Genomic DNA, 16,480 nt, shown 5'->3' on the forward strand with positions numbered 1-16,480 from the left:
CCTGTTTTGTTGGTGCTGCAGCTGTCAGAGAGTATTTTTCTTTGGTTATTTCAGAAATTTTTTTTTCTAAACTGTGGTTTTCTTAGAAGAACAGCATCTCCTCTGTTCTTTGGAGAGTTTGGTACATAGTGGTCCGTGGACCTGTTCATGGGCAGTGGGCAGGGGCAGTGGCCAAACACCAAAGCTGGGCCTCGGGGGTGTGATGGGTAGAGGAGAGTGACTCCCCAGGGTCTGACTCCAGGTGCCCCCCCTCCGATGTGCTTGAGCCTGGACTCCAGCCTGGGCCAATGTCCACACCCCCCGACTCTGTCATCTGTGCCCCAAACTCCCTGAGAGGTTGCTGACCCTCCCATTGCACTTTGATCCGTCTTTCAACCATTGGTGGCCAGGGCAGGGGGTTGGGGGGAGGAGGCACCAGGAGAGCAGAGTTACCGGCGGGGCCTAGCCCCCAGTCCCGCCACCAGGCCTACCTTGGAGCTTAGGGGTCAAGCCACCACCCACTGGAACACATCCGAATACTTCTGTGACCTCTTGGCCTGCTCAGCCCGCTCAGCGCCAGAGTTGGCACGGCCGCGTGGTGAAGGAAATGTCTGTCTGTCTGGGACAGAAGGACGGTCCACTCCACCTATGACTCCACCTATGAGGTGTTGTTGGTTCCAGCTACTCAGCTGAACTTGGAAGTTTGGAGAAGGAGAGTCATCACCCAATGCTGCAGCTCTCTGGAAACGTTTTTTCCAAACTTCAACATGCTTTGAAAATGGTCAGTCTAAGCTCACGGCACCAGGAGTAAGAGGACCGCCTCCTGCGTGCAGCAGCTGACACGAAACGTTGTGATACTTAGCCGCCTCAAGTCCATGTTTTTGTTGTTGGTTTTTTTTTTTTTTTCTTTTTAAATAAGTACTTTAAAGTGCATGGGAATCATGCTGCAATATGATCATTCTGAAGCAAATATATAGAGAGATATATATTTCAAGATGAAACCATTTTTTTCAATAAATTACTTGAATTTTCTGTGTATTTAAAGGAATGACTGTTTCATGTACTTGACTTCCTCTGGTCTTGCCATGTCCCAGCCACCGGTGGCACCCTAGGGGGCCGTGTCTCATGTCTGAGGGGCTGTGCTCCTGTCCCCAACTGAAGCATTCTGCAGGCCGAGTGCCCTCCAGCCTGAGAGACAACTTCAAGATGTGAGCATTGCTGTATGTGAAACTTGTGCTCAGGCAGAAATGGCCCCTCCTACTACTGAAGGCACTGAGGTTCCCCGTGAACCCCTCACCACCACCTACCATGCCTTGTTCCCTTCCATCCTGGGGCAACAGGCACCCTGGGCTGGTCACCTGCATGAAATTCTTTTCCGGTCCTTGGCTTTAAGATTCGAGGCCCTTATTGCTGGGCCTTGTGCTTTGGCTGTCAGAACCGTGCTTGGGCCCTCTGAGCCAGAGCCTCTGGTTATCTGGTTACCATGCTGATGAAAGCACGCTCCTGACAACTAGAGAAGAGGTTAGATGGGGGAGCAGAGAATTTGGGACTGGGGTGGAGCAGACCCTCATTGGCACCAAATGAACAAAAGGCCTGCCTCTGGCCAGGAGGGGCCCCACCTCCCCAGGCCTTGGCTGGGACTTGATCTGTAAGAGCAAGAAGGGCTTATGGGGACCACAACCTGAATAGTGTGACAGCCCTTAATATCCCAGCCTTAAACTTGCCCCTGGTCTTGAAATAAAGATATGGAAGGATATTTTGTTGAAGTGGTTTTTTGAAGTGGAAGGATATTTTGTTGATCATTTGAAGTCTTTTTTTTTTTAATTGAAAAAGATCTTTTTAAATTTCCATTCTCTCTTTCACTCTGCAGGTATATCATTCTGCATGTCTTAAAATCGTAAATCAGATTCACAACATAGACAATTTGAGAGGGAAAAAACAAACTTTCACATTTCTAAAATTGTAATTGAAAACAAACCCTCTGGTGCCCCTTGCCCTAGCACTTCAGATAAGGGTGGTATATTCAGTGACTGGAACATTTGAGCAGTTTGTTGGGGTTTTTTTGTGAAGCCCTCTGTGGGCGCCTACAGGTATTTGGATGGTCTGTCAGATCTCGTCCTGTTTTGTTGGTGCTGCAGCTGTCAGAGAGTATTTTATATGATTATTTTAGAGAAATTACCACCTGCCCTACAAAGCCAGTGCATGCGCTGGTAGGTGTGGGTGTGACCACCCTTGGCTTGTCGATTTGTAAAGAGTCTGAAGCCCTACAAATGGCTGTAACCAAAGCCTCTTCTGTGTCACTTCTGCAGGCAAGCAGGCCCATGGTTGGGGAGTTGCCCTGTGGCTTAGGGGGAAAATCGCGAGAGGACTTGGGTTTCTGGAGCTGCCTCCTGGGCCCCCATTCTGGGCTTGGGAACTTTTGGGACCAGGGTGAGGATCCTCCTGCCTCTACCCCATCCCAGCAATAGAATAATTGGAGAATTGCACTGACTTGAAACGTGGTGTGCCGTCACCTTGTGTCTTAAGGCAAGTGAGCGGAAGGGGCTGGCTGTTCATACCGCATGTGATTGCCACCCTCGGACGGTCAGACGGAGTGGCAGGGCTGGAGGACAGCTGCCGCACCTGGGGAAAGGCCTCTCTGTGTGGTGGTGCCCTGGACCAGGCCCTATGAGCGCCCACTTCTGGCAACAGTGTAGACTTGACCTGGCAGGTTAGTGGGTGCCTTCCCCCAGCAAAAGAGTGGACACATATGACAGGGATTTTCTTGGTTCCAGTGTAATGTCACTGCGCTTTTACCCAAGGGGGGAGGTGACATGGTCTGATTTGTACCTTCCCCTGCCTTATGAAAGTCAGCGAGAAGTGATGCTATGGAGGTTGAGCTGGTATGTGAGACCCCTGTCCCCGCCCCCCACCCACACACACACACACACACACACGCTGACAGAATATCATGTGCCTTTCCAGAGACCCATCCTGGAGGACTGGGCAGAGGCAGGCTAAGACTAGTATCCCACAGGGCAGGCCCTGCTTAGAGGACATGGGGTTTAGAGCAGTGGGTCTCTGGCCCTCCCCCAACCCCCAGAGTAGAATCCCTCCAAAGGGCTACAGACAAGGAGGGGCCAAGAGAACTATGCTAGGGGCAATACTCCCCCCGTGAGCCCTGGGGTACCAGGGCAGCAGATACCTCCATCCCTGCCATGTTTTCAGGGTGTGTTTGAAAACAATACCTGAGCGATGCCAGCTTCTCCTTTCTGTGGCTGGCGGTTCAGCAAGACCTGTGTCACACTGAATTTAAAAGCCACACCCCAAACACTGCTGTTTCACACTAGACATGAACCAGCTCCCGAAAAGCTGCTTTAAAATGTTCCTCTTCTTTCTACCGGCACCCTGTCCACCTCCAGCTGCCAGAACAGCCAGCACCAGGCCGGTCCACCTGGGCCTCCCTGGAAGGCCACCACCAAGGACACACAGGTGACTGGCCATTTACAGCCTTCTATAAGCAGCTACAGGACACACCCGCCGCCCGCCTGCTTCCAGGGCTGCCCTCAGGGGGCAACCTCACCCAGCTCCCACTCAACGCCACCTTCACGTCACCTCACTTCGACAGAAACCAGCCCGGGCACAGACCCCAGCCTTCTCAGGAGTGACTTGGCGCCACAGGGCCTCAGAAGAGCTGATGCCACCCTCACCCCCGTGATGCCAGGGGGCACGATTCCATATGCCCTGGCACCACACTGCTGTCTGTTGGTGGCAGAATGACCCGTTTGTTGGAAATGCCTGTTACCAGAGAAATCCCTAGTCATCTCTGAACAATCAAAACGAAAACCAAACAAACAGCAGAACTATTTAGTTCCATTGTGAACTGGCCACAGGGCGACTTCGCTTTTTTTATCAACTTATTAAGTTGGAGCACTATACTAGCTCTTGCTGCTTCTAGCAATGGTATCCATGTGTGTTAAACACATAATGTTTTATGTGAGAGGGTATTATAAAGAAGAGTAGCCTCACACATGACCTAGTTTTTTTTGTTTTGTTTTGTTTTTACCTGGTGGGTGAAAGGAGCCTGGTGTCTTTGTTTCTGTGGAGCCAGGTCACTGTTGGCTGCATGTCCTGTCTGTCCCCGTCTTGCACGAGGTCCTTTATGTATAGCTAACCCTCCCTCCTCACCCCACCATGCCCAGCCCCCACACACACACACTCTGCAGTTGAATCTCAATAAACCTGTTCAGACCTGATGACCAAATGGGTATGTCTGTCACTTCCTCATAGCCCCTCCCTCAGCCCTCCAGGAGCCTGGGAGAGGGAGGGGAGCACAGCCAGCCTGCTGTGCCCCCGGCCTGCTGGTGGATAGGGACTGAGGAGACCCTTCAACTTTTCCCAGAGCCTCCCCTCTCCCTGCCCCCTACTCCCAGGCTCTCTCACCTGCAGGTGAAAAAGAGCTGTTAGCTTGGGTCACCTGGGCTGGTTCAGGTGAGGGCTCGGGCTTGGCCAGAAGGAATAGCCCCCATCCAGCATGCTGCCATCCCCAAGCCCACAGTCACCAGCCTCTCAGGAGAGACCCAGGACTGGGGTCCCAGGCAGAATGTGCTCAAAGCCCTTCCTTCTGGAGACGTCCTGGGGGCTGGGGGTAGGGATACAGGATCCCAAGTGCTTAGAGCACCTGAGGAGAAGGGGACTCCGTTTCCCTCCCCCTCCTTTTTTTTTTTTTTTTTTTTTTACACATGAGACCCTCAACTGGAGCATGGAGAATACGAAGCTGCCACTGGCTGTAGAGTGTGTAGATGCGCTTCATGGCTGGAAGTTCATCTGACACCTCGTCCCATTGGAGATGAAATGGGGTTGGGACTGGTTCACGGTCACATAACTGGAGAGATTAGAACCAAGTATATGGAGGACTGCCAAGGAGCTGGGGTGGAAGAGGGGAAAACTAGGGAACACAGGTGATCACTCGCCACCCAGATGGGAAGATCTCCAGGGGCCCCGGGCTGGGTCCTGCTCTGACCCCAGCATCCCACAGGCCCACACACCACACCCCACCCCAACTCCCTGCCGCTGGTTGCAGCTGTCAAGCCAACAGGAACCTTGGCCAAGACCCAACGGGCACCCACCTGCACTCTCACCCTGGGCCTCTCCTGGGATCAGATTGCCGGACGTCTGATCTTGCTGGTGTGAGTGTGCAGCGCCCTCTGCTGTCTGCCCAGAGCACACCCACATCTTGCAACAAAGCAGGTCAGAGGCAGGTGCCCTGGGACCCTCTTCTAGCCTCCCTCCACAGCACCCCATGAGGATATCTGAGGACACACATGTGCATTGTGGTGATCACCAGAGGGTGAGGAGCAAGGAATAACAAATTCAATATTTTTATGTTCAGCAAGATAAATCATTTAAGAGCACTACATTCTTTTAATGAAGTAGGAGCAGAGGGTAGGGGGGTGTTTTAAACTATAAAATACTTTTTTTTATCTATCACAAAAGTGGGCACTAAGTTGTCCTTCTGGGATTTTTCTGGCAAGGCCGGAACATGTCAACAAGAAAATTTTGTCGTGTAAAAGAGTTCAACTTTTTTTTTCCTTTTATTGGATGGAATAGACAGAAATTGAGAGAGAAGGGGAAAATAGGGAGAGAGAGAGAGAGAGAGAGAGAGAGACCTGCAGACCTGCTTCACTACTTGTGAAGTGTTCCCCCAGCAAGTGGGGGTTGGGGACTCGAACTTGGATCCTCGCACGGGTCCTTGTGCTTTGTATTATGTACATTTAACCAGGTGCACCACTGCCTGGCTCCAAAGATTCCAGTTCTTCATGAGAAATCTCATGGAAGGCTTTTGACTCAAGTCTAGAGAAAACATTGGTTTTTAACTGCAAACCTTTTATTTGCATTCCACCTGCAGAGTCCTTGTACATCACTGTTGCTTGGCCCTTCCACGGAAGTAAGACTCGAGCAGGTGTCATAATCTTCCTGTAACTCAGGAAACAGACCTGAGGTGGGCTAAAGCATGCACCGTTCTATTCCAAACCTTCAGAAATGATTAAAAACATATGGAAAGGCAGACAGACAAGAATTGGCCTCTTCACAGAAGAATCCACAGAAATCCCGATACTGGGAAGACAGGAAGTGTTCACAGAAAGCTTCTGAAGCAGAGGAGTAGAGGGGTTTTTGGAGAGAAGCATGCCACCGCTCAGGTGGGTGACAACTCTAGAATGGATCCATTCTAGTTCAGCTCCTAAACAGGCACCTGAGCCTTCGAGTCTACCCAACCTGCACAACACCAGAGTGAGAACACATTTGAATGTATCTCACGGGTTTGGGCATGTGTGTCAGTAAATTATATCATTCGGGACTTTAATCTTTTGTTTGCTGTGTGTGTGTGTTTGTGTGTGTGTGTGTGTGTGTGTGTGTGTGTGTGTGTGTGTGTGTGTGTGTGTGTTTTAAAAATTGACTGAGTTTTATTTTCCCTTTAATAAAATTGGCCAGTATGAAGTACAGAGTGTATGTGCCACCCCTGTTGCAATCTCAGCCTCCAAAAGGTGACCGTAAGGGCCGGCAAAAAGTAGCTCATTTGGGGGCAGGGTGGTGGCACACCTGGCTGAATGCACATGTTACAGCGCACAAGGATCTGGGGACTAATCTGGGTTCAAGTCCCCAGTCCCCACCTGCAGGAGAGAAGCTTCGCAAGTGGTGAAGCAGTGCTGCAGATGTCTGTCTATCTCTCTCCCTCTCTGTATCCTCGTTCCTCTTGATTTCTGGCTATTTCTATCAAATAAAGATAATTTGGAATATAACTAAAATATGCCTACTACCTATAAAACAGAGACCCCCCCCAACTCTTCTTCAGCACTATTCCAGCCTTTAGGTTCATGATTAGTCAACAGTTTGTTTGGCTTTATATGTCAACTCTCTTTTCAGCCACCAGGTTCCAGATGCTAGCATAATATAGTATGTTGGTATCTCTTTGTGGATTTTTAATATATTTAAATTTTATTAGTGATTTAGTGCTTATAAAATTATGAGATAATCGGGTATAACTTATTCTACACCATTCCCACCACCAGAACTCCGTATCCCATGCCCTCTCCTGATAGCTTTCCTATTCTTTATCCCTCTGGGAGTACGGACCCAGGGTCATTGTGGGATGCAGAAGGTGGAAGGTCTGGCTTCTGTAATGCTTCCTCGCTGAACATGGGTGTTGACAGATCGATCCATACTCCCAGCCTATCTCTCTCTTTCCCTAGTGGGGCAGGGCTCTGGGGAATCGGAGCTCCAGAACACATTGGTGGGGTCATCTGCCCAGGGAAGTCCAGTTGGCATCATGGTAGCATCTGGAACCTGGTGGCTGAAAGAAGAGTTGGCATATAAAGCCGAACAAATTCTTGAGTAATCATGAACCTAAAGGCTGGGGTATTGCAGATGAAGATCTGGGGGTCTCTGTTTTGTAGATAGTAGGCATATTTTAGTTATATTCCAAGGGGCCCATGACTGTACTAGTTTTTTTTTTTTTTCTGAGCCTAATATCTGATAGGCAGGTGGACCCAAGTTATTGTCTGGGGAGATGATGTCATGGCTGGAAAAAGGGCTAGAAAGCTGGATCAGGGAAGAGAGTAGACTCTCCCAAATATGGGGAAGGTAAATAAATATTGTTGACTGTAAACACCATCAATTTGATCTGTGGCCCAGAATCAGCCCAGGAGCCTGTGTGACCTCTGCATCGCTGTATGACTATTATTTCTATGACTGTCTATATTTATATATATATGCCCGTTTTTTCTATGGTCCTGCCTTCTCTTCCTTCCTAGGTCACACCTACGCCTATTACTACTTCCAAATATCCTTCCTTTTTTTTTTCCCCCTTGTCTCTCTGAGTCTTAATGGAATTGGGTTTCAGAGTCCTTTAGTCATCTTCCCCCTAACATTTCTTCCCCTCTGGGAGTATGGACCAAAATTCTTTCTGCGGTGCAGAAGGTGGGAGGCCTGGCTTCTGTAACTGCTTCTCTGCTGGTAGGTGGATCCGGACCCCCAGTCTGTTTCCATCTTTCACTAGTGAGGTCGGGCTCTGGAGAGGTGAGAGCTCAGGACACATTGGTGAGGTTGTTTGCCTAGGAAGGTCAGGATGGAATCATAGAAGCATCTGCAACTTGGTGGCCTAGATGCTTACTTATCCAAGAGAAATGAAGCCATTAAGTTCACACAAAATGTTTGGAGTGACTGGTTATCAGCTTATTTGTAGTCTCCAAATATGGTTACTGCTCTATCGTGGAAGAGCACAGAGAGCAAGTCCAGGTGATGGCGCACCTGGTTGAACGTACATGAGACGATGCACAAGGACTCAGGTTGGAGCTCCTGGTCCCCACCTGCAGGGAGGAAGCTTTGGGAGTGGTGAAGATCATCTTTGGTGAACTTTTTTTTTTAATTCCCTTTTGTTGCCCTTGTTGTTTTATTGTTGTAGCTATTGTTGTTGTTGTCGTTGTTGGATAGGACAGAGAGAAATGGAGAGAGGAGGGGAAGACAGAGAGGGAGAGAGAAAGAGAGACATCTGCAGACCTGCTTCACCGCCTGTGAAGTGACTCCCCTGCAGGTGGGGAGCCAGGGGCTGGAACCTGGATCCTTACACCGGTCCTTGCACTTTGTGTCATGTGTGCTTAACCCACTGCGCTACTGCCCTTCTCCTGAGGAAGTTTATTTGTTTATTTATTTACTTGTTTTCCCTTTTGTTGCTCTTGTTGTCTTTTGTTATTGTTGTTGTTACTATTGTTGTTATTGATGTCGTCGTTGTTAGATAGGACAGAGAGAAATGGAGAGAGGAAGGGAAGACAGAGAGGGGGAGAGAAAGACAGACACCTGCAGCCCTGCTTCACTGCTTGTGAAGCAACTCCCCTGCAGGTGGGGAGCCGGGGCTCGAACTGGGATCCTTACACCAATCCTTGTGCTTTGCGCCAGGTACACTAACGTCCAACTCCCTAGGAAGTTTATTTCTATTCCTAGTTTCCTAAGAGGTTTTATCATGAATGAATGTTGAATGATGTCAAATGCTTTTTCTGAATCAATTGAGATAAACTTGTGGTTTCCCATTTTTTAGTTTGTTAAGATGATTATTGCATTGAGTGGTTTTGAATATTAAATCAACCGTACATTGCTGTGGTGAATTCCACTTGGTATTGAGGTATTATTTTTTGTATATGTTGTTGAATTTGATTTGAAAAAAACTCTAAGCATATTAATGTTTATGTTTATGAGGGAAATTGGTCTATAATTTTTTCTTTGTCATATTGTGTCTGTCTTTTTTTTTTTTTTTAATTTTTTATTTAAGAAAGGATTAGTGAACAAAGGCATAAGGTAGGAGGGGTACAACTCCACACAATTCCCACCACCCAATCCCCATAACCCACCCTCTCCCATGATAGCCTTCCCATTCTCTAGCCCTCTGGGAGCATGGACCCAGGGTCGTTGAGGGTTGCAGAAGGTAGAGGGTCTGGCTTCTGTAATTGCTTCCCCGCTGAACATGGGCGTTGACTGGTCGGTCCATACTCCCAGTCTGTCTCTCTCTTTCCCTAGTAAGGTGTGTCTCTGGGGAATCTGAGCTCCAGGACACATTGGTGGGGTCTTCAATCCAGGGAAGCCTAGCCAGCATCCTGGTGGCATCTGGAACCTGGTGATTGAAAAGAGAGTTAACATACAAAGCCAAACAATTTGTTGAGCAATCATGGATCCCCAGTTTGGAATAGTGGAGAGGAAGTGTTAGGGAGGTACTCACTGCAAACTCTAGTGTAATCCTGCTTTCAGGTATATATTTTGCAGTAGTTTATGGATACGTGTGCACATACGCTCTCTCTCGCAGAAACTGTTGTATGTCTAGGGTATGGGACTTTGTTAGAAAGTGAACTACCTGAGATGAAATTAGAGTGTACTATAAAAGGAAAGGTCTCACCCAAGTAATGAAGCTGAAGGGTTGTCATTCCACACGTGAAGTCTCTGGATACACTCTGAGGTGAAGCATGTTGAGATGGCGATCGTTGCTTTGGTTAGGTTGTGATCAGCGGATGCAATATTATTTGGTATGGATTGGGAGATGCATACGGGAAAGTGAGCCCTATCCAAGGGTGCCAGGACTGGGGGAAGTAGGGGCTCTACAGTGAAGATGTGAGGTTCCTGCTGTCTTAGGGTTCAAAAAGACAATCAATAGTTAATATTATCATCACATTATTTGTTAATTGGGTTAACTTTGAAAAGTCCCTTTGTTATGGTTTGCTGTACAGTACCCAGTATCTTGTATATAGCTGTGCTATTGGAAGCTTCTAATCTACTTGGTCTAGGCTTTTGAGAGAGTCCGCATATCAAATACGTAGCCTATCTATTAAAAAGATTCAGTTTGTCTTTTGAGAACCTTTGAGACTTACAATTGATTTCCCCCTCTCATATTAATTAACTACTGATTTATATGTCTACATTTTGCTAGGAGTGTACATAAACACCATTCCCATCACCAAAGGACCGTGACCCATCCCTCCCGCCCACTCCCACCCCCCACTGGCCCAGGAAGCTACATGTCTACCCCTCACCACTGGGTTTTTACTTTGGTGCCCTACTTACAATTTGATCAGGTCCTGCTTTTAGTTTCCCTTTCAGATCTTCTAAGTCAGCTTCTGTTGATGAGTGGGATCATCCCATACTCATCTTTAACTTTCTGACTTAGTTCACTTAACATAATTCCTTCTAGCTCTGTCCAAGATGGGTCAGAGAAGGTGGGTTCATTGTTCTTGATAGCTGCATAGTTGTGTCTGTCTTTGACATTGAATTAGTGCTAGTCTCAAAATGAAGTGGAAGGCATTCACTATTTTATGAAAAAAAAATTGGCATAGGGGCTGGACAGTGGTGCATCTGGTTAACGCACACATATCAGCATTCACAAGGACCCAGGTTCGAGCCCCCGCTCCCCAGTTGAAGGGGAAAGTCTTTATAGGCAGTGCAGCAGGTCTGCAGGTGTCTGTCTTTCTCTCTCTCTTTCTGTCTCCCCTCCCCTCTCAATTTCTCTCTGTCCTGTCAAATAAATAGAAAGGAAGAAAGAAATGGGGGGGGGGGGAATGGCTGCTGGAAGCAGTGGGTTTGTAGTGCAGGCACCAAGCCTCAGCAATAACCCTAGAGGCAAAATAAAACTGGCATAGAATTGTGGGATTTATTTAAATGTTGGAATCATCTATCAGAGAAATCTTTGATGTTAATTTTTCTTTATGTGAAGGTTTTACTTTTATTTACTCATGTATTTTTTTATAATTTTTGTTGTTATTGGACTTCCCCTTTCTGAGTCAGCTTTTTCAAACAGAGACCGAGGGAAAGTCTCCACAACACGGACACTTCTCCCGGTGCAGTGAGGGCTGGACTCGAACCTGGGCCACGTGCATGACAAGGTACACTAGCCTAATGAGAGTTCTTGGCAACCCCACCTGAAGCTTTTTTTTTTTAAATTTTTTATTTAAGAAAGGATTAGTGAACAAAAACATAAGGTAGAAGGGGTACAACTCCACACAATTCCCACCACCCAATCCCCATAACCCCCCCCTCCCATGGTAGCTTTCCCATTCTCTAGCCCTCTGGGAGCATGGACCCAGGGTTGTTGAGGGTTGCAGAAGGTAGAAGGTCTGGCTTCTGTAATTGCTTCCCCACTGAACATGGGCGTTGACTGGTCGGTCCATACTCCCAGTCTGTCTCTCTCTTTCCCTAGTAAGGTGTGTCTCTGGGGAAGCTGAGCTCCAGGACACATTGGTGGGGTCTTCAATCCAGGGAAGCCTAGCCAGCATCCTGGTGGCATCTGGAACCTGGTGATTGAAAAGAGAGTTAACATATGAGGCCAAACAATTTGTTGAGCAATCATGGATCCCAAGCTTGGAATAGGCTTTTTTTTTTTAATTTATTTATTCCCTTTTGTGGCCTTTGTTGTTTTATTGTTGTAGTTATTATTGTTGTTGTCGTTTTTGTTGGATAAGACAGAGATAAATGGAGACAGGAGGGGAAGACAGAGGGAGAGAGAAAGACAGACACCTGCAGACCTGCTTCACTGCCTGTGAAGAGACTCCCCTGCAGGTGGGAAGCTGGGGGCTTGAACCGGGATCCTTACGCCGGTCCTTGTGCTTTGTGCCACCTGCGCTTAACCCACTGTACCCTCTGCCCAACTCCCTCCACCTGAAGATTTTAAACTAAATTTTAATAGATGATAAAAATAAATTTATTGAAAATCAAGTTACTCAGATCAACTATTTTTTCTTAGGTGAGCTTTAGTTGTAGCTTTCAAATAATTTTTTTCTATTTCACCTAAGCTGCCCAGTTTATTATCATCAAATTAAAAATACTCCTCTATGATTTTCAGTGTTTGAAGGGTTAATAGTGACTGCCCTGCTATTTGTTTTATCACTGAGGTGTGTATTCTGACAGGAGACATACAATAATACCCAAGAGCTTTGGTATCTACCAAGGTATATACCCAGGCAGCACTCAGTCTGCTTAGAACTCTTCTTCAGTCCAGAACATTCTCTTCACCCCCTCCCAGTCCAGCCTCCCCCCACACAAACAAGCACTAATATGAATTGTTACCCTGGGTCCCCTTTTGTGTGTTTTGAGCCTGATATAAATGGGAAGATTACTTGTAGCCTGTGTGTACACACTGTCATTTGTATCAGTAGGTCACATCTTTTTCTTAATTGTTTTTTAGATCAGATATTTTTAATTGCTGCATTTATTTATAAATTGCTGCATTTATGTATATTTATATACATTTAATTGTATGCATTCCTTCCTTATTTTACTTTTTTTGCCACCACAGTTATTGCTGGGACTCAGTACTTGTAGGACTCCAGTGTTCCTGGTGGCCATATTTTCTTTCTTTCTTTCTTTCTTTCTTTCTTTCTTTCTTTCTTTCTTTCTTTCTTTCTTCCTTTCTGTCTTTTTAGATAGTGAGTGAGAGATAGGGAGAAAGAAACATAGAGATAAAGAGTCATTGCAGTATTGTTCCTGTGCGCGTGAAGCTTCTCTGCAGGTGCTCCCATATGGTGGCTGGGCCATAAACCTGGGCCCTCGTGCATGGACCTGCCAGCCCCCTGTATGGATCCCACTGTGAGGATGTCACTCACATCCACTTCCAGCTGATGAACACGGAGTGATCCCAGTTCAGAGCTATTAATTACAATTAAAGGCGCCGTCAGAGTGTTCATCAAACTCTCTTGGCAGACTACCCATTTTAAATTTTCTTGAGTAAGAATGTTATTGTGGGATTATAGGATAGGTTCGCAACCACAAGAAACTTGCCGTTTTCCTGCAGTGCAGTTAAGCCACTGAGTGGTGGCGATCCATTCTGAAAAACTGCATTGTTAGGCACCGTTGTCACTCTGTGCCTGTCATGGTGTGCAGTCACGCACCTAATGACGCGGCTTGCTCCACATCTAGGCAATATGGAGGCATCCTGTGGTGTCCAGCTCATGTGTGTGGTTCCTCATTGACCCAAATGTTTGGTGCCATGCAGCTGTCTTCTCACCCAGCAAGCGTTTTAGGATCTCATCTGCTCATACTCATCTGCCTGTGCTCTCATGGACCTTTTATTTTTTTCTTAACTTTTTTTTTTGAATATTTATTCCCTTTTTGTTGCCCTTGTTGTTTTATTGTTGTAGTTGTTCTTGATGTCGTTGTTATTAGACAAGACAGAGAGAAATGGAGAGGGGAAGACAGAGGGGGAGAGAAAGACAGACACCTGCAGACCTGCTTCACCGCTTGTGAAACGACTCCCCTGCAGATGGAGAGCCAGGGGCTCGAACCTGGATCCTTAAACCGGTCCTTGCGCTTTGCACCACCTGCACTTAACCCGCTGCGCTACCGCCCAACTCCCTCATGGACCTTTTTTATTGTTGTTGAAAGGGACACTGTTCCCAGTGAATTCTTTTCTCCTGTTTTTCCTTTCAAGATCCGACAAAGTGGGAGAGAGAATTAGAGAGAGGACAGACACCACAGCACTACTCCACTGCTCCTGGAGTTTCCTCTCCACACAGAGACCCCATGTGCTCACCAGGGCCTGAAACGTGGGTTCTCACACACGTTCAAGTGTGCATGCTACCAAGTGAATTATTTCCAGGTCTCCCAGGATAAATTGTTAACATTCGTCATTTAAATGATCATCAATTCTTCTTTCATTATAGTTTAATATGTATTTCATTTCAAACTGACTGTTCATAGATCTTCACCGGTGAAATATCTGTACTCAGTACTTTAGCTGAGCTGTTGTTTGTCTTGTCTTGAGTTTTATAACATGGATACAAGCATTGTAAATTATTTCCCCCAGTCGCGGATTTTCTTTACACTTTCTTGATGTCTTTTGATGAATTCTATTAATCATTTCCCCATTTTTCTCTTCTCTAACAAAACATTTGCCTATAAAGGTCTCAAAGATATTCTATGCTTGTTTACAGAACTTAGGAGCTTTTAGGTGATTCACACTGAAAGTAAATTCTGTGTAGTGTAGTAAGCGGTAAGTGCCTTTTCAGTCATCCATCCAGTTATTGCAACTGTTGAAAAGACTTCCCTTACTGAATTATCTTGAAATTTCATTAAATGTCAACTGACTATACACCTAGTGTGTCCAGCCCCCAAATATTGTTCCATTGATCTATTTACCTATCATGCCAGATTCCAGTTTTAATGACTGTAATTTTCTAGTCTTTAAGGTCTTTAAGTTCTAGCTTAAAATGACCTGAGTTCATCCCTCTGACTACATTGAAAAATAAATAGGGACCAAGAGATAGCTCACTGAGAAGGGCATATGCCTTGCCATGTACATGGTCCAGATTTGAGTCCTAGAGCCACGTAGGAGTGTCAGAGCACCAGGGGAAGTTTGTATTGCCAACAAGGGAGTCAAATGTATTGCTAGAAAGTGATTCAGGTGGTCTGGGAGATGGCACAGTAGGTGAAGCATTGGATTCTCAAGCATGAGTCCTGAGTTCAATCCCCGGCAGCACATGTACCAGAGTGATGTCTGGTTCTTTCTCTCTCTCTCTCTCTCCTTCTGTCTTCATGAATAAATAAATAAAATCTTCAAAGAAGAAAGAAAGTTATTCAGGATATGCCTGTGTTCGCTATATAATTTTATCCTCTCAGATGACTTGAGGGCTTTGAAACCCAATTCTACCAGGACCTGAAGTATCCATCACCAGAAATCTTGTTTTTATACCATCACTGAAAGGGAGGTGAGTCTGGAAAACACCAGAGGAAGCCAGACATGGTTTCTCTTATGTAAGAGAGAAGAGGGGGGGAAAGGATGAATGCTTGGAAGTAGTAATAGATATGTGTGCGGCTTAGGAAGTAAAGACAGGACCCTAGAAAATAGCGGGCCAAAAAACTGATGTAGTGATAGATATAAATAGTCAAACCTTATCTGTATCTTGGGAGAACCACTGCAGTTTCCAATGGAGGGAACGGGGACACAGAACTCTGGTGGTGGGAATGGTGTGGAATTATATGTCTATTATCTTATAATTTTGTAAATCATTAAATAACTCTAAAAAACTAATCAATTTTCAATTTGTTAATTGCATTAAACTTTACTAATATTTGGTTCCTATTTCCCTCCTTTACCTATTTTTTATTTCTTGGGGGAATTAATGGTTTACAGTTGACAGTAAGATACAATAGTTTGTATATGTGTAACATTTCTCAGTTTTCCACATAACAATTCAGCCCCCTCTACTTCCTCCTCTGCCATCATGTTCCAGACCTGAGCCCTCCCCCTCCTCTTTACTTATTTTGGATTAAATATGCTTGTATTTTTCTGGAATCTTGGGATGGAAACTTGGATTACTGATCTTAATGCTTTGTTCCAGTAGAGAGATTTAAACCTACAATTGTTCTTCTAAGCATGGCTTAGTTACACCCATGGACTTTGATAAATCATGTTTTCATTGTGCAGACTATTTCCTGCTGGGGAAACAGCACAGAGGTTGTGCAGAGGGCTGACAGGTGAGGGAATCCCCAGGTTCAACCCTCCTGGCAACACCAGTAGCCAGAGTTGAACAGTGCGCTGGTCCAAACAAAAACCCAACATGTGCTAATTACCCTTGTGACTCTTTTCCTTTGACCTATAGGCTATTTGGAAGTATATTTTTAAATTTCTGACTTAATTTTTAGGACTTTGAAGTGATTAATTGCTGTTGAGTTCTCATTTAATTTTGAAGCCAGAGATTTAGATCTTTACAAACTAATTTTAGAGCCTAGACCAGAATAATTTCATTTCAAGATCTTTAATATCTACAAAAACAATTTTTTTCCAGATGAGATCATAGCCACAGGTTTTGGAAGGGGGGGAATTTAAATATGACTATATCTTTATTTTTAATATACTAACTTTTTTTGGATTTTTATTATATTTGAGGGGACAAAGAGAAACTGAGAGAGGAGAGACAAAGACATCTGCAACACCCCTTCACACTTCTAAAAACTTTCCCCCTGCAAGTGAGGACCGGGGGCTTGAACCTGGGTC

The 16,480-nt window shown here is 45.8% G+C and overlaps 1 protein-coding gene and 1 long non-coding RNA gene across 4 annotated transcripts in view; both read left to right on the top strand.

Annotated features, from left to right (window-relative positions):
• The window catches only part of SLC45A4 (solute carrier family 45 member 4), a 97,535-nt gene extending 95,800 nt beyond the window's left edge, over window positions 1–1,735 (top strand). For all 3 annotated transcript variants that reach the window (XM_060195923.1, XM_060195922.1, XM_060195924.1), the window contains one exon: window positions 1–1,735. This exon is cut by the window's left edge and continues 880 nt beyond it. The gene's annotated coding sequence lies outside the window, so the exon portion shown is untranslated.
• The window catches only part of LOC132539866 (uncharacterized), a 490,646-nt gene that overhangs the window by 354,863 nt on the left and 119,303 nt on the right, over window positions 1–16,480 (top strand). The gene's annotated exons all lie outside the window — the stretch shown is intronic.

Source organism: Erinaceus europaeus, chromosome 8, assembly GCF_950295315.1.
Source record: "Erinaceus europaeus chromosome 8, mEriEur2.1, whole genome shotgun sequence".
Lineage (NCBI taxonomy): Eukaryota > Metazoa > Chordata > Mammalia > Eulipotyphla > Erinaceidae > Erinaceus > Erinaceus europaeus.